Source organism: Myotis daubentonii, chromosome 7 (assembly GCF_963259705.1).
Source record: "Myotis daubentonii chromosome 7, mMyoDau2.1, whole genome shotgun sequence".
Classification (NCBI taxonomy): domain Eukaryota; kingdom Metazoa; phylum Chordata; class Mammalia; order Chiroptera; family Vespertilionidae; genus Myotis; species Myotis daubentonii.
Window position 1 is genome coordinate 69,070,579 of NC_081846.1, and position 22,378 is coordinate 69,092,956.

The 22,378-nt window shown below is 39.9% G+C and overlaps 1 long non-coding RNA gene across 5 annotated transcripts in view; it reads right to left on the reverse strand.

The window, feature by feature from the left end:
- Positions 1-22,378, reverse strand: part of LOC132238664 (uncharacterized) — a 67,049-nt gene that overhangs the window by 17,038 nt on the left and 27,633 nt on the right. The window contains exons 2-6 of one of the 5 annotated variants that reach the window (XR_009453850.1): positions 11,842-11,927; positions 11,184-11,272; positions 10,834-10,969; positions 9,610-9,769; positions 7,014-7,659 (exon numbers count right to left, since the gene is read on the reverse strand). This is a non-coding gene — a long non-coding RNA (uncharacterized LOC132238664). Of the gene's footprint in view, positions 1-7,013; positions 7,660-8,909; positions 9,770-10,833; positions 10,970-11,183; positions 11,273-11,841; positions 11,928-16,731; positions 16,774-22,378 lie in introns of those variants that run through there. The other 4 variants (XR_009453852.1, XR_009453851.1, XR_009453849.1 and 1 more) reach the window with 4 other exon arrangements.

Sequence of the window (22,378 nt, forward strand, 5' to 3'; positions counted from 1 at the left end):
TCTATGGTATTAGTTTCACCTAGCTGCCTCTTTCCCATACACTGTGCTGCTTTGTCAGACCTGGTTTGATGAGAAAAGCTAGTGACACTTGCTGCACCTATTGATAAACAATTCGGTAATGAGGGGCATAACAAAAATTACCTAAAACAACCTGATTAAAAATGACAGGCCAGGCTTCCTCCATTGCTCCCTAGCGAAGGTACCTCTGGTTCTGTGTAGGGAAAACAATGGAGTAAAATAAAATTTCCTCCTTTACCAAAGGGGGCCCTTCTAAATGTGTCTATGAAGAGATGAAATTTTCAGGGCTGTTTTATTTTAGATTATGCGACTATCAATAACATTAAGAACTCATAGAATTCAGATGCTTGCCTTTCAACTTTCTGAGACAATCTCCCTGCTTTTGCTACTTAAATTTTCTGAGGAACCAAACTCATATGAAGATTTCCACTTCGTTTCTTAAATGGACTGTAGTCATTGAGAAAGTCGACAGTGCAAGCACTCATAACTAGGGAAGCATCGTGTGGGCACCAAGAGAGAAATGCCAAGATACCAAAAAAAATTTTTTTTTTTTTGAAGCAAAGTAGGAAAAAACTTCATGGACAGACACAAATCAGCTCCCTGAAAGGAATAACGTAGCCTTACAGGGACATTGAAGCTCCTTTTATTGGGGTCACCCGGAGGACCTTTGCAACTTCGAAACACGCGGATGCCCAGGGGAGGCGGGGCCCTGGTGAAAGCTGGATTCAAAGGCAGAAGCGTGTGGGTTTTGCAATTGTGTGGCAGCATGTTGGGAGGGCTTCCATCAGCGCACAGATGCACTTGAAAATCAAATATGGACATGGGGAATGTTTTTTGGAGATGGAAAATGAGTGCTGATGACATGTTTATACTTCGCAGATGGATCCAGTACAGAACCATTTTTTGTAAAGAAACAATATCCACCATTTGCTAAAAAAGAAAAAAAAGAATTTTTTTTGAGCAGCTACAAAATGGTGGCACAGAAAGTGAATATTCCCATCACACACACTCCACCTGTTCCTTGGTCTTACAACTGTCTCCCATCCTGACGGTAACCATTGACTGTTGTAGTCTGAGTTTTTCTCAAATGTTATCCAAGAGAGTATGAAAAAAAGAAACACAATACACAAAGGCAGTTGGAAGAGCAAAATGGTTTTAAATTAATTTGCTACATACGAAAAATTGGAAATGGCAAATGTTATTAAGTAACAAATGCTGGATTTAATTCTGAAAAAGTGCATTTTCTTATTGGCATAGTTTCTCCTCAAATTTGATATCAAATCAATTTTTGAATGTTTTCTCGCTAAAGGAGTCCAGAATGTCTCCTTTAATCTTCCTTTTGGCCCACTTTTCATCTATTAGGTATTTGAGTCTCTGGAAATTACAAATATTTAGCATGGTATTAATACTATATGTTGCCTTATTATGGATACAGTATAATGATAAGTGATTTATAATTATAAAGGCACAATATAGATAGGGTATATACTATATATTTATAAGAAGATAATCTAAAGCATTTAACTGCCAAACAACATTATTGATAACAGTGTAAACTTTGCTCAATAGAAAATATCAGACTAAATTAAATCTTAATTTATTGTCACCATCAATAATATTAACTTGCCATTTCAGGTGTGAAATATTGATAAAAGTGACCCACTTCAAAGATGTAGAAATTGCAAAACAATAAATAAGCTGTGAATGTAAAATATAAAAATTAATAGTTGAATAACTTAAAATAAATTACTGACACATTTTCACATTTGATGAATGGGTGTTTTTTAAGTGTTCCAAATAATATAGGACATATTAAAATTAATTTTTTCTTAGTTTTGGTCAGACAAATTAACTTTTTCAGATCTGCATTCTTAACCTACTAGTCAATCATATTTTTACTCAAAGAATTAGTCTGAGGTTAAGAATTAGAAATAGAATATGAATCCCCAAAACGGTCAAACAGCCTGAGACTGGGTGACAAAATCCTGAGAATCTACATAAATCGACATGTTCTTTCGACCCTGTAGTTTCTGGCAGTCTACCAAACATAAATCTACGGTTCCACATTCTATGATTCTAACACCTTGTTATCATCCTGAAACTCACAAAAGCCTGTGCACACTTTTCTAAGTAAAGCAAGTGTTCATTTTTATTGCTGGATTTTTGACACATGAGAATAAGGCTGAATCATTTTATAAATTCTTAATTGTTTTGTACCTATCCATCAATAAACAAAAAGTTTTAGGCAAACAATGTATTCCTAGAGTTCTGCAGAAAATGTCAGTACCCTACCTAAATGAAGCTTGTTAAAATTTGAAATAGTCACGAAAAAGAAAGCATATCCTTCCGGTTATAGAACTTATGTAGCTACTAGAGGCCCGATGCATGAAATTTGTGCAAGGGGCTGGGCCTTCACAGCCACAGCGGCTTGCCTCAGACCTTGCAGTCCCAGCTTTGTCCGGAAGGACATCCAGAAGGTCATTCGGCTGTCCGGTCTTATTATGCTTTTATTATTACAGATGTTTTTAATCATCATTCAACAAGTACATAGACCATAGAGCTGGGGAAAAATTAGAGATCATTTTTTTCAATTCCTTTATTTAAAATATTAGGAAAAGGAAGTCCGAGAAGTAATAGGACTAATTCAAGTTCATGTAACTAGAGTGTGTGGGGAAATCATGTTTTCTGAAGCCTGCTTTATTCTACCAGAGCATTGTGTGCAAATTGTATAATATTTATAGTGGACTAATTTTATGTATTGGTCACTTATTCTCTAAGTACTATACTAAGTATCATATTACATAATAATGGAATATTTACAGAATTGTACACTTAGAGAATAAGTAAATAATAAAATAACCATTAATAATATAGATCCTACCAGTGCCTAAATTATTGCCTGGATATAAAGTCAAAACCTCTTTAAGAACACTAGACTATTAGTCAAAGAGCTGATTATGTGATAAGACAATCAGGTCCCTGGTGACAAGCAGAAGTTATGGAAGGATGCTGTTAACCAAAGAACAACTCAAATGTAGGGACCTCATATGCTGGTCGGCCTCCGCCTAACTCTCTAGCAGAGAGCTCCAAGGACAAAACACTCACCCAGTAATCCTGGCCATGCCACTTATCATTCACACCAGAGGCCCGATGCACAAAATTTGTGCAAGGGCCTTAGCCCTGGCCCCCGCCCGCCACGACTGCGGCCGGGGCCTCTGCCACCTTTGCCTGGGCCCCCGCCTGCTGTGGCTTTATCCAAAGGAAGGACTCCTGGAAGGATGTCCAGTCTTATTAGCATATTATGCTTTTATAATAAAAGCATAATATGCTAATTAGCCTGGACTGCTGAACAACCTTCTGAACTTCATTCTGGATGAAGCTGTGGCAGCAGGGGCCAAGGCAGAGGTGGTTAGGGGTGATCAGGCAGGTATGCAGAGTGGTTAGGGGCGATCAGGCAGGCAGGCGAGCAGTTAGGAGTGATCAGATAGGCAGGCAAGTGGTTAGGGGCAATGAGGCAGGCAGTCAGAGTGGTTAGGGGTGATCAGGCAGGCAGGCAGGTGAGTGGTTAGGAGCCAGCAGACCCAGATTGCCAGAGGATGCCAGATAGGCTGAGGGACTCTCCCCCCTCCCACCCCGTGCACGAATTCCGTGCACCAGGCCTCTTGTTATAGATAAAGAAGAACTGGAGACCTTTTCTACATCAGACTCAATATTGACTTGTAAGATGGTCAAAAGGTCAGCTTTTCAAAGCTTGCACTTCATGATAATCCACTAACTTCTTGGTATGCTTCTAAATGGGGAGAACGGCCAATATTCCCAAGTAAAGTCACTCTTACTTAACAGAATTGAAGCAACTTTCCTGAGCTCAAGGTTTAAAGGTAAGAAAGCGTGGCTCTCTCCCAAGATTGTTGGGCTACATCCCAAAGGGCTCATTGGTCTCTGAATAGTAGCTGGTGGGGATCCATGGCTTTCCCCCTCTGTCTCTAACTTCTGGTAATAGTCCCAACCCTGCCAACAACTATAGGCAATATATGTGTAAGAAGAAACTATTTCTCTCTGTTATGAAAAGGTATGGATTCCTCAGACTCTGTCTTTCAAGACCCCAAAAATCAGAGTTCTGATTCAAATAGAATTTGGCATTAGTACAAAGAAAGGACTCCCTCCATCAGTGAAAGTTAAATGTCACAAATATCTGCCTAATAATGATAATGAATACTTGTTAGGTAACGTGTATATCTTTATAAATTAAGATAGTTATCCAGCACCTCTAAGTTGGTTGAGTGTCATTACCCAAAGAACAGTTTATCTGTAGACAGACTGCATAGCTGATGTGGCTTTCGGCATTTTGAGAGAAGATGCCCTGGACTTTCCTAAAATTGGTCTAGGAAATATTCTGGATGGAGTCTGTTCCCACTGTTAGCATTAGCTATGTAAACATGGATGTGAATCCAATATGTCTAATTGGATCAGTTGTGTAATTTATGTTTATTTGTATATTAGCTGCGGAGATTCATATATCCTAATTCTAATTAGGATTCAGACACAGTAACTGGTTTATAACTAAACAGCAAATAATTAATAATTACTTTTTAAGTTATCCATTGAAATTCAGCCAATCAAAATAACTTAATCTGTAGGCAAGGAGAAGTTTGGTTCTCATGCACATACACACACACACAAAAAAAAAACTTTTAAAAAGTTTCCTTTAGACATTTATACACATTTTGAGGTTCCTTTGGTTTGTATTGGATCTGAAAGTGTTCCCATCCAACATGTTGAATGGCAAAACATTAGATTCCCACTTATAGTTTTGCAATCCAATACACAAAACTTACTTTTGCTTGTAACTCAGCTCCCATTGCTGACCATGGAAAGATCGAGTTACATCCAATGTTGTTATTTTTCATTGGTGTGGCTAATCCTGCCAGTGGCGATGGCACCAGGACTCTGGTAGTTTCTACTTTCACTCTTGAGGGACTACCGGTTACTATAGTTGCCACAAGAAAGCAAGAGTCAACAGTAAAGCACACGAAGAAATTGCATGTGTTCATCCTTTTGGTTGTTTAAAACTAACAACCTCATGAAGGTTTTAGAAACTGTCACATAGGTGGACCCCTAACTGCATGGAAAGTGACAAATTGGGGGTTCTTTAAAAAGTGGCTCTTATGGAAAAGGAGAGTTCGGGTGAGGTGAATGTGCATGAAGTACTTGGTAACCAATATGACTCAGTTTTAGTGGTAGGTACAGTGGCAGAACTCTCTTCTGATAATAAGAAAAGTACTAAACCTTGATGGATACAAAGGACACAAAATCTCTAAACCTAGAGCAAGAGAGAGCTGTGGTGCTGGGAGCAGCAGGAGTGTCTGGGCAGGGGTGCCCCCAGAAGCAGAGCCTGAGGCAAGGACTGGGATGCCTATTGGTTATCACTAGAAAGAGGTGTGAGGGAATGGAGAGCATGGAGAGAATGGGGGAAGGATTGGGGCAAATCCCAAGAAGGCGCCATGAGGGCTCATCAGGTCGCTGCTGCTGACGATGGGCCCTCTGGGAAGCATGCCGCGTGCCTTTCAGGAGGCCTGTCCAAAGGCAAGCAGCTGGAACACTTGTCCACAGGCTCCTGCCTCCCATTAGTTGAGGTCTGCCCCCGAGGGTGTGAACTCCCCCCACATTGCCACACTTAGCTGAAGAAAGCATAGTGTGCAGGCTTCTGCACTTCTGGGAAAGGCCCTGAGGCAGAAATTAGGGAGATTCGGAAAATGTTCTGGAGGCCTGGGCCCAGAGGAACCGTCCACTCACTGAAGCTGTGGCTGAAAGTAGCTGGGGGCTCAGGGGATGGGAAACAGGCCTTCCAAATGTTTGTGCTACAAATAGTCCTCACTGACAGCATCTGACAAAAGGCATCCAGACGGGGACAAGTTGTTAGGGACTGAGTGTTTGTGTCTCCCCCAAACTCACATGCCGAAATCCCAGCACCAAATGTGATGGTATCAGGAGGTGTGCCTATGGGAGGGGATTAGGTCACGAGGGTGGAGCCCTCGTGGATGAGATCAGTGCCCTTCCATGGAACTAAAGGGACAAGCGCCCTGCTCTCCACCATGTGGGCAAACCTGGCAGGGGCTGCACCAGAATCTGGCCACGCTGGCACCCTGATCTCAGACTTCCGTCCTGGAACTATGAGAATTTCCTCTTGTTTATAAACCACACTGTTTATGGGACTTTGTTATAGCAGCCTGAACTGATGCTGGCCCCGAAGATAAATCTGACATTCTGTAAGTTTTAGCTTAGCTTCTTTCATGGCAACTAGATTATTGTAAACAGACTTAAATGAGATAAAATAGAAATGTGAGGAATAGACTCTTTCCCTCCCAGAAGCCCCTACCAGGGTCAGAATTATAAGGGTTTAAAACTCAGCTCCCTATGTAGTCAAAATATTGCCAATGAAAGGACAGATGTGGCTTCGCCAAGATAATATATTCTCATTGCATCATTCGTTTCTCTACCCCTGTAACCATCAAACACCTCAGTCAGAGCCTGATCAGTGTAGGGAAACCAGACCCCTCTGAAGGCGCCATTGTATTAGTCAGGCAGCAATTATGATGCTGGAAATGACAAGTCACAGCTTGCCCCAGGAACCTTAAGGGGGAAATTAAGCTCAGCATTAATGAGTTAAAAAGCCTTTGGTTTCTATTTGAAAGCAGCAAGCTGGTTGGCCTATCTAATCTGACAGTGAAAGGTAAAGTGACTTACAAATGACTATTCATAATTTATAAATAACTACATGATCCAGTCAATGCATGGTTGCAATATCTACCCAATCAGAGTACCCCCTAGGGTTGCCAGAAAAAAATGCAACCATTGCAGGACATACTTATACTAAAAAAAAAAAAAAAAAAAAAAAAAAAAAAAAAAAAATTCATTATTTATCAGAAATTCAAATTTGACTAGGAATTCTTCCTTTTTATTGGCTAAACCTGGCAACTCTAGTGCCACCGCCAAACATGTAAAGAAAGAGCAGCTTATTAAAACAAGCCAGTAATAAATGTTCTGGAATATTGTGCTAAAAGTTCTAGGACTTTTAAGTAGCAGCAATATTTCAATAAATTAATGTGTGAATTAACGAATGGTGTACATATTGTTTCCTTAGGCACATTTCTAAAAACTTTTCAAAGCGCTTCAAAGATTTATTTTGTCACAACATGGCAAGTTGTGTATTGAAAAGACACTGTGATGGTAAACAGGGAAACTCATTTCAAATAATTTCAAATGAGCTTGCAAAAGACTCCCATGTACTTGTTAAGAGTCAAACATACATACTTTCAAATGTTTTCATCTGATTCACTTAAATAATCTCCTATAAATAAAATTTAAATCAACTCCTAAATCCCAGCTCAGTTCTGCAGAATTCCCCTCTGAGGAGAAACATCGGACAACCACACGCAGAGTTCCTCCGTTTTAGTTGCAAATCTTGTTTCAGCTCACCTTCCAAAACAACTCAGTCAAGAAGAAATCTTCTGGCAATTCCCACTTAGAATGGCAAGCAATCCCTGCCTTTTCATTCATTCACTCATTACCCCGCTAAAAAGAGAATGTGCAGTTACCAGAATTTTAGACCATTAGTGCTCCAAGAGTGTTCTAAATGCAAACCTATAAGGGGAAAGTAAAAACAAATCAAAGTTAATTGTGACTGGCTGGAACAAAATGCTTAAATCGATAGGAGGACGGCTCATCTGCTCATCATTTCCCCATTACCTGGGAGACCAATACCTCCTGCTGGGCCTGAGTTTTGATACAGATATGCTGTTGCCTGCGCTCTCCAGACGCACAGTAAGGAGGCCCAGCCCTCCCTCTCCGACTCCCTCTCTCATTATCCTCTGCACCTAATCAGCTATTCACTTACTCATTCTTGTTTCTTTCTGGGTTGTTTGTCCTTCTCTGCTGTGGGGCGGGCAGAGGGTCATGTACGCAAGGCACACTACAGAGCTATGAACTTTATTACTACGAAGCTCAGGGCCCTCCTGCAAAGCACTCAGAGGAGGCACCCGTGTCTGAAGAGAAATAAAGCCCTCTAATTTGGAAGTAGTGAGTGTCCCCGGACACAGTGTCCAGGGGAAGGCCATGGGGAAACAGCAATGGGCTTAGGAAAGCTGTGCATGTTCTTAGCTCTCATCAATCCAGGCTGAAGTGTTAGGACAGCGGTTCTCAACCTGTGGGTCGCGACCCCTTTGGCGGTCGAACGACTTTCACAGGGGTCGCCTAAGACCGTCCTGTGTATCAGATATTTACATTACGATTCATAACAGTAGCAACATTACAGTTATGAAGCAGCAACGAAAATGATGTGATGGTTGAGGAACTGTATTTAAAGGGCCAGAAGGTTGAGAACCACTGTGTTAGGATAAAGTCCAACTCATCTCTAACCCTCTGCTGCCTCTCAAATGCCCTTCACCGTAGCCAGCATGCCCCAAACGGGATGTAACATGCATCTGCCATTGAAGGTCCGCATGCATCTCTGAATCAGATACACACACAGCAAATTTAAATGTCTGTCTGTCCAGACAGGATGATTGTACGGAGACATAACCTCTTTTTTTTTTTTTGACAATTATACAAATGACAATCTTGCAACTAACTATGTGTTACTGTTATTATTATTAATTTCCATGGTGGGGTGGGGGAGGCTCACAAAGTTTTGAAAGAACTAATTTTTCTTATTCTATTTCACAATTAAATGGATGTTATGCAACTGCTATCACCATATATTTACTGGCAATTATCCTCGTTTAGCGTTCTAGCTATTTTTTTTTTTTTTACTCGTGTATGTAGATTACCTGATGGAAAAGTAGAGAGATGACCACATGTGTATGGCAGCCCATCATGGACTGAACCTGCATTAATTGTAGTATACATAGCACTTTTATTCATAATAACTGGAAAGAACTTAGCCAACTGCACTCAAATAGGCTAAACATGCAAAGGTTAGAAATACAGTTCCCACTTTAAAATTGGAGTGTAAAGAAAACGGAAAAGCCTAGGGGCACACTGATACAGTAGGGGAGAAATAGCGCGGCACACAGGATGGACTAGAGGAAAATTGTGATGATGTACAAAAGGGAAACGAATAAGATACATCTGGTAGCCAGCTTTAGCCCTTTCCATTGACTGCTGGCGTGCGTTCCACCTACCGCTTCCTCAATGCATCCTTTTATTATTTTTTTAGGAAAGGTCATTCATAACCAATAACAATGTTACAACGATAGTAAGTGTAGGATTTAAGATCCATTTTTTTAAAGCACCTTTAACAAACATCAAAAAAGCCACCATGGGGTGGGAGGGAGGTAGTTACCTAGCTCAAGGTTTTATTTAGTGACAGTTCCACTTTTTCACTCACCGCCTGCAAATCAGCATTTTTAGTGGACAAAGGGCTCAGCAGCGGCCTTATGATTGCTTCTTTTCAAATGGTAATGGCTATCCTAACTCCTCTGCCAGGTTTTTCTAACCAGAGCACAAATTGCAGTTTACAAGGCTGGAGGGGGAAAAAAAACCTTAGCTGAATATCTTTTTTTTTTTTATTCGACAAACTGACATGTAAATTACCCTTTAAGTGCTCCACTCTAGGACTCTGATCATCTCCTAATTGTCACAGTCAATTGTAGCCAACAGTCTCTTCAATCCCAAGCGCTTTGACAACAAGCACAAGGATCAAAGCAGAATCAGCTCCCTTCAATATCCTTCTGTTTAGGATGCTACAAAACGCCTGAAAGAGAAAGGTGTAAGGGCAGTGCTGTAGAGGAAACTGAGAGTAGCAACTATTACAATAGTCATTTTCTCCATCTCTAAAATTATGCTGTAGATGCTGCCTGGTCTCTAATCACATGTGCAGAGCAAACATATAAACCTCCTGGGCAATTAATATGCTCTTAAAGATTAGCCTGATGTGTGAGTTTTACAAACAACACTGTCTCCATGGCTTAGGAAAACTATGCCAGTTATGGGATAGCAATCGTTTCATAGCAGCTTGAACATCAAAAACTATTATCAAACATATTCTATATTTAGAGCATCGATTCCCAAGCACACTTTTTATTATTTAGTTTGGTGCAATGATTCACCGCTCCCCCAAACTAAATAACCCATTGAAAGAGTTATTATTATTATTATTATTATTATTAACCTGGAGATGTCCAACTGAAAATGTGCCCCCAAATAAATAAGAAATGTAACATGAAAAATAATTTCAAAAGAATACTGTTTCCCCTCCTAGAGGTAACTCTGTCTTATTGCTTTACTGGGGACAAACTAATTAAAAGTCATTACATGATCTACAAACATGATTCCTAAATAAGATGTACTTGCTAGGATCATTACTTAACAAACTATGACAATTCTTTCAAACTAAAGTAGTTATCATACATCACTAACTTCTTTGAGAGATTATTTATGCTTTTCTCAATAGATAAGAAATTTATTCTATCAAACACAGCAATATAAATAATTTGGCGGAAAGAGAAACTTTAATAATAAATCTGTATAAAATAGCTTCTTTAAAAATAACCCAAAGGTTGTCAGGGAGGGGGAAAAAAAAGGCAAATGGAGAGAAATGAAAGGGGCCTGTGACACTCGCGCTACAGCTGGTCTCATTGTACCAGGTATTACACACATGCAGCGTGTAAGGTCATGCGCTGATTGACAGCCTTCCCATGCTGGAGAAAAGAACTGAAGGAAAAAAAATAAAAGAGGCAGCACGTACCCCAGGTTTCTTTCTCAGCCAGTTCACTCAAATTCCCCTCTTGGGGTTTCCCATCCGCCCCTCAATTTCACCTTGAATTCTGAGGTTTGATTGAAGAGCTCCACGGAAGGGTCTATTACAGATTGAGGAGTGATCCATTTTACATCCGAAGCGCCAGAGCTACTTGCGAGGCGTCTTTGAGTGCATTTATCTCACATGTGAAGCTTTCTGCAAAATCAATGTGGGCATTTCTCAGTTTGGCAAGTCAACATGAAATATCACACAATGATAGGAAAACAGAGTTGTACATTTAAACACACCCAATACAGTTATCTACGACCAAGCTTATAGTTATGACTCATGGATATCCTTGAGTATGCCTAATCTAAACGTGTCCTGAGAGCTGGGCTCAAGTGCACAGAGAGAGAAACGGCCTCCTCACCGTGTTTCTGGCTCCTCCTCTGTCCTAACTGACCCAGGGTTTGTGGTGCAGGGAGGGCATGGGCAGGAATCACGGCCTTTGTTCCCAATCTGAGGGAGATATGAGAAGTGGGAAGAAAATAACCAGAGGTGAAAAAGAGGAAGGAAACAGACCGAAGAACTATAAAGAACTTCAAATTTAACTAATTGGCAATAACTGGGCAAAATGGTCACCCAAAGAACAGCAACCAGGTCTCAAGTCCCCACAACCACCATAGCCAGCACTGGCAGAATGATTGGTGTCCGACAATCTTTGACTGAATTCCAGGTCTATTTTACCATCTGCATAAGTTTGAGGAAGATAATTTAACTTCTCTAAATCTCTGGTTGCTGTGTGTGTGTGTGTGTGTGTGTGTGTGTGTGTTTCTCAAAATGATATTAATCTGATTTACCTTATAAGGTTTTGTAAAGATTAAACAAGATGATGCACATAGCACCTGGCACATGGAAAACATTCAACTATTGGTAAATATTGATGAAATTATTATACTTTCCTTAAACCTAACTGCAAGGCTGTTGGAGTTCTAATTAGGTGCCATCTCTACTGTTCCCTGGACCCTTTCCACCTGTTTAATGTCCCCGACTTGTAGATGACAGTCCTTCTCAGAGGGTGTGCCCACCGTCTTAACGCTGATGTAGGTCCTAGTAGAGGAGAGCAGACACCCGCATTCTCTTGTCTTAAAAACAGTCTTCCTCCAAACAGGAACTGTCCCCATCAACCAAGAGAGGGAAAGAGAATCAGAATCAGATGGGGTTTTGAGAAAGGAAAAGAACCCAGGTCTAGAGACCAAATCAGCTGATCAATTCAAACAATGAATGAGGTTAAAAAAAATGCAGCATGTGGTTTTTCTTCATATGCCAATGTGTTATCGTTGAACCTGGGGTTATCACTGTACACTCCCCCACAGGAAGGACCTCCAAGAAAGAACTCTCCAGAGCATATTGACAGCCCAGATTTAGTGAAATAGCTCACTGCAGCTGCATATTCTTTTCCATTACATTTTCCTCTGGTCCATCACTACCCAAGTAGCATTAACACCATCTGTACTTGATTATTTGTGTTTGGATCCACTAATTTGTAGATTGTTTACAACATACTTTAAATTTTAGATGAACTCTCACCACCACTCACAATAAGCCCAGAGTAGGCAAAACATCTGATGTGAGTTTAGAGACATGAGAATTCATGTTAATATCAAAATAAGAAAAGCATCATTATATGAAATGCAATTGAAGTTTAAAAACTCTTATCCTATATTTCAAAGTCATATGACTAAATATAAATGACTTTCTATTTAGTACATGCAGTATTGTTCATTTTTTAGCTACCCTACTGTTCTCCATTATTAAAATTAAGCTATAGCTTTCATTCCAAAACCAAATTAAAATATTTTATTAAATGCTCATATAGAATTACAAGAACAAATTGAAACAATTTCCTACTTAAAAAGGGCATTTCCTTGAAATTTTTAATTTATTTGTTTTGGACTCAAAATACATTTTTAGCAAGGAAACAAGTTTATAAAGGATAATTAAGTTCCCAGATTGACACATCAAAACCAGTTTAATAAAGTTTACCTGAAAAAATGCTAGAACCATGTCTTAAGTGACTCTAGGTAATACAATCTACAAATTTAACCCTGTATGTAGAGATTTACAAAGTATCATCAAACCTTGAGTTTTTAAATTTTGAGACATCAGGCAAGAGATCTGATGGAAAGATGGAACATCCAGAAGTTCAGATGATCACTATTCTCATCATCACTTCAGCACCATCATTATCATTATCATGTCATATTTCGCCCATCATATTAGTGCATGGGAGCTGTGAAGATAATGATGGTAGCCAATAAGATGACACCACATCATCTTGACTTTTTAAAATAAGTGTTGGCAACAGCACCAAAGTGTCAGGACCTCACTCCCTCTGGCACTTAAACCTCTTCCATGATGCTCATTTCCCAACCAGGACCCTGAGCATTTTAAAAATGATTTCCGTTAAGCAAAGGAAGGCTGTGAGATATCACTACCCACATTTCAACATCACCTCCTTCTGGATGTTGCCTTGTACTGTGGCCACACCAGACTCCTTAAGCACAGCTTTGAAACGTCTATGGACGGGTTGGTTAAGGACCTGTTACTATACCTCTTGGCATGCTGGCAGCACCTCAATTAAGTCACAATGTTAAGGTGAATATTTTCCTTTCTAATATCTCAATGGAAAACAATTTCAAAATTTCTCTTGGTTATTTACATATTTCAAAAGTTATCTTCCTTCATTATCAGGGTTTTCTGCCTTATTCCATTCCTGGTTTTGATATTCATTGTAATTCTTCTTACTCAAAACTACGATCAGTACCTGTCTTTCAAGAAGTGCAGGTGTCCCATTAAAGTAGCATCCTTATAGTTCAACTAGTAAAAACCCTGTGAACACTCATCCCTCTGGTTCATACTTCCAAGTACACAGTACCCTACAGTTTCAATTTCACCTAAATGACCTCTGACCTCATTAAATTGTAATCACAAAACATATACATACCCCACTTGAATTGGGGGGAGGAGGAAATGGAGAGTTATCGTTTAATGGGTATAGAGTTTCAGTTTTGCAAGATGAAAAGTTTCTGGAGCTCTGTTGCACAACAGTGTGAATATTCTTACCACTACAGAGCCATACACTTAAAATGGTTAAGATGCCAAATTTTATGGGTTTTTTTTACCACGATTTTTAAAATGTTTAAATAAAAATAATGTGGTGAAACTGCTTGGGGAAAAAAAACTAGTGCATCAATTCAATAATAAGTGAGTAATTATGTAACATCTTTTAAAAACTGAATTTAGGATAGCCTGATTTTTGTGTTAGGCAGCCAGAATCCTAGATTTCAGTCCTAATTTCTTTTCTATGAAAATGCTGCTTGCAAAATTATCTATAAAGTGTTCAAATCAAAAGAGACTAACATATGACCTGACATAGAAGAAATTGCACATGAAAATGCAGGTCAAAACTAAATAAATCAATGAAACTCAGATTATAGAATTTCACTTCTCTTCTGAAAGATTCAGACAGTGAAACACAAGAAAACCCCCACTTCCAGGTGCTCTGCTCTGAGCCGTGGCTACCACACATGATCACCACTTAAATGCTCAAAATTTCACTGAATTTTCAGTGGACCAAATGCAAGTTGAAGCTCATTGAGACGAAAATACTTGGACCCAAACCAGACTAGTTTTCAGTGGTTTCTCTGTTTTTGTAAGAGTAGTTTCACAGTATCTTAACACTCATTTTCTTCAGGGTTGATTTTTTGAAACATTTTACTCTGGTTAAATATTTCACAGTTTTTTTTTTAAAGTTCTGTTACAAAGTAAAGTCTTTTTCTTTTTTTTCATGATTCAGGGTCTTAATTCTCTTTTTGAACAAGTTCAGCAGATGTACATTTATTCCACCCAAAGTTAGGAGACAAAAGTAGACAAATAGGAGTGTGGAACAATGAAGAAAGTTTATGGAAACCACTATCTTTAATTTCTAATCCCACCTCATATACACTGAATGAAATAAATCAAATGCAAAGTAGATGGCTACCTTTTTACAATAAGCTTCCAGAGATTAAATTACAGAACAAAAACAAATAAATATGGTGCACTGATATAAAAAATTTATGAGAATTTTTTCTCTCAATATTCATTATAGTTCAGTCATTTGATCATCTAAAGGTTTGTTTTTAACATTTATTCTGACATTCTTATAGTTTACTAGATTAGGGGTAGCAAGTCCTTAAAATCCAGTGTGAATTTTAGGCTTGCAATAATATTAATAGTTTTAATAATAATACTTACCTGTGATTAACATATCTTGGCATTTATATTATCTCCTTAGAACAACCTTATGAGGTATCAATATCCCTCTGAGATATGAGGAAACTGAGGCTTTGAGAGATTAAATAACTTGGCCAAAACCACATACTAAAAATGCTGTGCTCTTAACCACAGGCTCCCCTGCATCTTGATGAACTGTCAGGAGTACAGCTTCATTTCAGTGTAGATTGTTCTTCTGCATCGTCTGTTATGAACTCTTCCTTTATTTATCTTTTGATAAATGAGTTCCCTCTTGCTTTGGGGGTCTCCTATTGCCCAATAGTTCCTGAATAGAAACCAAATCTTGTACACAGACACTTGTTTTGACTGACTCCATGATTGAACCAAATGTGGTCATTGACCAACATGGCCATTGACCACCAGCAGCAGGTCTCTTTGTTCCACTGCTTCCTCTCCAAATACCGGCAGTCACCAAGCAACCAGGTTACAGACACTCATTACAGAAAGCAGCATCCATAATGACATGTATTTTGAAACCTACCTGAGTTCAGGACCATAATCCCCAGCAAGTCAGGGTATTCCAGAAGACACTGCTTCCCTGGCAAATGCCACACTCAACACCAGTGAAGAACGAAATCCCAGCGCAAGGAGCCTGTTTATTTCCCTGCTTCAGACCTGGATTCCTTTCCCCGAGACCTCTCTGTGCCCGGGTGGGTATATTTGTGCCATATGAGTGAGGACAGAGAGCAGTCTCACATGTCACTCAGGGCCAGCCTTAGAGTCCAAGAATAGTGAAGCTCGAATCCTAAGGACTCTAGGGCCATGCCGTAAAATTACATATGAGAAAAATGTGTCCAAAGAATTAAAATGATTTGTTCAAGGCCAGACAGTCAAACCTCAGAGGGAAGGTAGGGGAGGGTGGGAGTAAGGGGGAGAGACTAACCAAAGGACTTATATGCATGCATATAAGCCTAACCAATGGACACAGACAACGGGGGGGGGGGAGGGCATGAGTGGGGGGTGAGGGGGGCAATGGGGACACATATGTAATACCTTAATCAATAAAGAAATTTTTAAAAATATAAAAAAGGTCATAAGCTAATGATTGAATAAGAGATTTTAAACTCCAAGTTCAGTGTATTTTCCACTTAGAATGTTTTGAAACAAAAGGCCTACTATGTGTCACAGAATATACTAGATACTTTACATATAATATTTCATATAATTGTCACAACCTTCACAAAAAATAAATATCATTACTCTTCCTATAAAAGAAACATTATTAAGTAATTTAGCTAAATTCACATTTCTAGAAAGTAGAAGCTGAGGAATCAATTATTAATATCTTACATGTAATACAATGGTCAAATTTTTACACACACACTCCCAAAAAAATGAATCTAAAAGGGATTATGACACTAGAAAGTGGTGGGTTGATGTTAAGATTAGAGTAGAAAAAGGTATAAAATTAAGGCGTGGGGAATAAAAAAGTCTATAATGAAGGTATACCATGAACACACTGGTCTTCATTTTCATTTCCTTATACCTTACATTTTTCCCAAATGATTTAAGTTGGTTTCTTTAAAGAAAAAAACACACAGTCGATACAATAAGATGAACTAAATTTAAAATGAGCCTTAGGGAAAATACAGTGAAATTAAGAGAGACAAAATTCTTGCAAGGAAGTGTTATATGCTTACCAGAGATAATCTGTAAATTCAAATCTGAGCTTCCAGACAGGCTACATGAAGAAGGAAATATTACCATTTCATCAATTGCATTGTCCTCAAAACAAAGAACCATCCATTTGCCCAGGGGAGACACAATTATGCCTGGTCATGAGACCACAGAGGAACGTGTCGCTGTGGCCCTCCTTGAGAAGGCAAGGCATAGAGCAGGGAATGGTGACCTCAACAGTCCCTCCCAGCACGCAGAGCAATGTGTTGCGCAGTGCTGTTTGTGGTACCACCGTTGTTAGTGTCAAGCACCAGCTCTGCACTCAGCGGAATTCAGCCATGGCAGTTCTTTGACAAACTGGTTGTCTCCGGGAAAGGACAGGAGGAAGGAGAGGATTGCGCTGAATGCGAGTGAGGCTGAACCAGTGTGCAAGTCCTACACAAACACCCTAATGCTAAGCCCTTTAACACCTTTGCTACAACACCCGCACCGTCTTCAATTGAGAGTCAGCCCCCTTCCACCAACCTCATCTGCTCCTCACAGGATCCATGCTTTCTAACCTCTTCTGATGCAGAGAAACAGATCGAAGCCGGTGGCCTCTGCACCAGACCCTCCGCTAAGTTGTCTAGAGGAGAATGAGTGAAGGGGGCAGAGCAGGCGAAGCCAGGCCACGGGAGACACTGTGACAGTGGCGTGCTCCCATGTTGTGTCAGGTTGTTGGTCAGCTGGAGGCCCACCATTCTGGAGCTTTGCAGAGAGCCCTAGTTGCCATTGGCCAACTTCTGTTAGGAGCCCCTACTCCCATTGATTCATTCATTCATTCATTCATTCATTAACAAATATTTATTAGTAATTATTTACGTCTCCGTGCCCAGGAGACACAGGTGACAAGACACACAGAGTGCCTTCCTCATGAAGCTTGTGGGTTAGCTTCTACCTGAAGATGCTCTTATCTGGGACGACGCAAGGAAAGAGCATGGAGGGGGAGAACTAATGACTCAAACACTGCATCCTGCCTTTTCTTCATGAGGCTGTGGGAGAGTTCATCTAGAAATCCACAGAGCAGCCCTTGTTTGGGGATTAACTAAAACCTGCGGCCTTGCAATTCATTTCATTAGTCTGGGCCTTCGGCTGTCTCATCTATCAAGAATGAAACGAATACCTGCAACAAACGCTTCATAATGTTGTGTGAAAGAAAAAACAAAGAGTAAGGCACGAAAGCTAAAAATCCTACAGAAATATTACCTCCCAAATGTATGCATGTTGATAAAACAGACCTTAGAGCTATTATTACCTAAGTGCGCCTGGATGTCTGTCCTAGTTAGAACTTGTGAAGAATACAAGATAAGGAAATAAAACCTGAGCAATTTGTTCTATCTATGTACTAGACAACTAGATTAATTAAAAGCATTCCCTTGTTTGTGCATTGAAGGACTCACCCAATTATAAATATAGCCCCTTGGAATGTTAAAAACATAGCTAGGAGTAGCCTGAAATGGAAGCACCTGTGGGTTCTTATCTGTGGATGTGCAAACAATGTGGTCATGTACGAAATAAAACAAACCCTAAAATCTTCATTTCACATTATCGAGCAAAGTTCAAAGCAGGCTAAGAAATACTCCAGGGTGAGCTGTGCACTCACTTGCGCTCCTCCAACTGAAAGGAGCGTGGTCATCGCCCTTCCCAACTCACGAGTTACACCGAAGGGCTGTGCTCCACCGGGGAACAATGAGCACTTGTCTTGACTGTACAGATTAAACCAATTTTCAGCATTTAACATAAAAGCACACATCACAAGATGCACTGCACAGCATCATTTACACGAGGTCACACTCCCACCTTTTCCTCATCCAGATTGGCTAGTAAGTACTAAGGACTGGATTGGTCACTTCCAAAATTATCTGTCTGATGCCATAAAAGATTTCACTGAAAGTAACAGGCTCATTGGATACTTCACTTTCTAAATAATGTTGTTGGGCATCTATATGTAATGTTCTCTTAGCACCCTTGAGAATATACCTAACCTCTTATTTTCCCACTCAGACTCTCCCAGATTCGAGGCCATGTAAGTGCTCTGCAGACCCTATGCCCCATTACTTCCAGAGACCAATTATATGAAACAGATTAAAATGTACTCATAGCCCACATCGATCATTCTGCTGTAAAAATCTTGAAAGGATCTTAATAATTTTGCTTCTGAAATATTAGGCCTCAAGTAATACGCTGTGTTTGTAATCAACTGTGACTTCCAAGTGATCAACAAGCATGTAGAGCAGTGGTTCTCAACCTTCTGGCCCTTTAAATACAGTTCCTCATGTTGTGACACAACCATAAAATTATTTTCGTTGCTACTTCATAACTGCAATGTTGCTACTGTTATGAATCATAATGTAAATATCTGATATGCAGGATGGTCTTAGGCGACCCCTATGAAAGGGTCGTTCGACCGCCAAAGGGGTCGCGACCCACAGGTTGAGAACCGCTGATGTAGAGGCATGCCTGCGTGTAGATGAATGTTTAGGAAACGTTGAACCTAAAAACTGTGTTCAAATGCAACGACATTGTTGTGATACTCATTTTGACAATAAACGAAGCTGATGATGTGTTTTGCTTATACTTGCTAATCTGGGTTTTATAGTGTTTATAATGTAATTGTGACCAGTCCTTACGTATTTTCCGAGGCCCGTGAAGCTTGTAAACTCTAAAGTGCCTTCACTTCACAAGCGATCACCCTGCCCACATCAGCCCCACATAGCGTCTCCCAGAGACCTGGCACAGAGGTCCCTGGAGACCGAGCCGCCAAAAGCCCCGCCCAAGGGTTGGGCTCTGTGCACGGATGCCTGCTCTTTGCTGGTTGGAACCTGGCACTGGCTGGTCTTGTAGCAAGCAGTCCCCATGCGGAAGGGAGGGACACCTTCTCTGAGCACTCACAACCCCACCATGTCTGGTGGCTACACTTGGCTCCCAGTCTAAAGCCTTTTTTAAAATCTTCAAATAAAATTCTCTTTTGAGGTCCAGCGGGATGTTAGAAGGAATGGTATATAACTGACCACATTCCCTCTCACCCATCTAAAAAATGACTCAGTGGAAAAACCCCCCAGGAATAAATAGAAACAACGCATCCCTCGTACCATCGCATAGTCAGTCTTCGGAGGCAACCACTGCAGTTCATCTCCCAGGCCCCTCCCGCAACAGTGAATTGTGTTGGGGGCAGGAGTCGCCCCGCCCACCACTCCCAGTGTGATAGCCCCGCAGCCTTTATGCTGTACAAACTTTCTTTGTAAGGGTCTGAGGAGAACGTGGAAACTGTGTGAGTAAACACGGCGGATTGTTTTAATTTAAGATTCTAGGAAGATATTTCAATACTTTCAATTCTGATTTTCTTGTAGATGTTCCATTCAACCTTACAGTGAATCCCTCACCTTGGGACCAAATGCTTTGCCATTTATAAGCGTCTCCCTCATCTGTCCTTTCTCTTTTCTCATTTAATAATGGCCCCGCCCTTCCGGCCCCGAACCCCCCTTCCGGACCCCCCCCCCCCCTCCTGGTGAGGAGAGCCCGCTGCCGAGTCCCTGGGAACAAGACAGAAGTTGCAACCCATTGTGGTGGTTTATGTAAGTGTTACTGCATGGCTATTTTAAACCAGTTTTACTAAAATCCAATCCCATTTCTCCCTGTTCTGCCCACGGAGTAGGTAAACAACATCCTTCCCCCACAGAGCTTTCCTGACTCTTGAAACACTCAAATGTCTTTTTTGTTGTTCAAAATAAACATTTTTTCTGAAAGGAAAAAGACAATTCCATTAGGTGTGTGCAACAAGCCCATCTAACTCCTTTGCTGAGCCATCACACTGTCATTGAGATGAAAATACAGAATATGACTTTTCAGTCACTGTGAGAGGATAAAGGAAAAGATAGTCCCATGTGATCAACCAATTTCTTAGGCATTAATCTATATACTAATCCTGATAATGCCATTCTAAGAAAATGCACTATAATGGAGAAAAAAAATTTACATCATTGCATTAGATGAGAAAAAAATAACTAATAGGTCTCTATCCCTTATGAGTCATATCAGAGTGCCCAGCCCCCTCCCCAAATCAAGACACACTGTCACTGAACCACATTATAATCCCTTAAGAAGACTATAAAATGTGTACATCATTCATTCGTTGACATTGAACTTGTGCCAAAACTATTAAGAGTGCATATTAATAGCTATCCCAAACGTGTAGCAATGGCTACATAATAAAATACAAAATGCAATTGGCATTCACTATTAATTTGTCTTTTATAAATGATTAAGTAAAGCATACGAAGGAAATAAAAGAGCAATAAATACCCTTTTATCACAAACTGAGGGATTTCTCTTACTCTGGGCTTGCACACAACCAGTTTAGAAATATACATAATTGCCTTTGGTCAGCATCATATCACTGCCAGATCACACACTAAACAGATAACCACTATTATTATAAAAGTGACTTCCTTGACCTCATATTTTGGTCTGGCTAGGAATTCCTGTATTTTCCCAGATCGGCTGTTACACAGTGCCAATCTTGTGCTGTGCATGTCAATTTGTAGCAGTATAAGTGACTGGTGCCTTACAGACCTTGCTCTAAACACACTTATATGCATACGAATAGCATAAGTTCAAGAAATATGATCATAGTTGTTCTTGCAGTGCTTTTGAAAAGCTGAAGTCTATGTGTGTTTTTCTATTATAGCTAAGGTACAGTGTGTGTTATTTGGCAGCTGAATTTGACATGAAAATATAAAAGGTTTGGGCAACCACATATTTGGAAATAGAAATCTTTCCTGAAAACATGGCTTTGGTTTTTAAACACAGCTAAATTTCTGGAAACTTCAATTTGTTAAAGACAGCCAAGACTTCAATCATATTTAACATATTCCTGGGGTTTACATATAGTGTTTCAAAGTAATAAACAACATCTTGTTTGGAGTAGCACGAAGAAAATGAGGCAAGCACTTCTTTAGAGTAAAAGCTCCACTTTTAAAAATAGTTTGGAGACTCATTCTTATGTTGGTAAAATCACAAAACACTATTCAGCAAACAAAACATGATGAGCTCAATTCAAGTTGGTAAACATTTTTAGCTGGCTTCATTTGTAGCAAGAATTTTAATGTAACCATCACTTCAAGAATGCATCCCTTATAATGGAAACTTGAGGGGCAAAACTTTTTTTTAGTTGTTAATAAGAACGGTGGTGTCAAATTTGCACTTGAAAATCAGAAGGGATGTGATGACAACAGTAAATTGATTGTTTGAACAATTTTAAAAATCACATTACAGTGCACTAAAGTGCATCTGCATTTACTCACCAGCACTCTCACTGCAGTGACCAAAACACCCGCAGGCCTGATTCAGTAGCAGAAAACAGACTCCATCCACAAGGTAGGGTCTATAGACCTTACCTCCAGCACATTAAACTTGCAATAAAGCTGTAAACCCTTCATGTGCTTTTGCCTCATTGATCTAAACATAATGGTGATGCTAAAAACCCTTAAGTCACTTAGTAAGAATAACAAGCACTTTTCAAAAAGCAAAACATGATGAGTCAAAATAATGCCATTCAAGAAAAGGAAGACATAGGGAGCTTTCTCTATACTCTTTATAAAAAATCAGGTCAAATTTCATTTAGCCATGTTT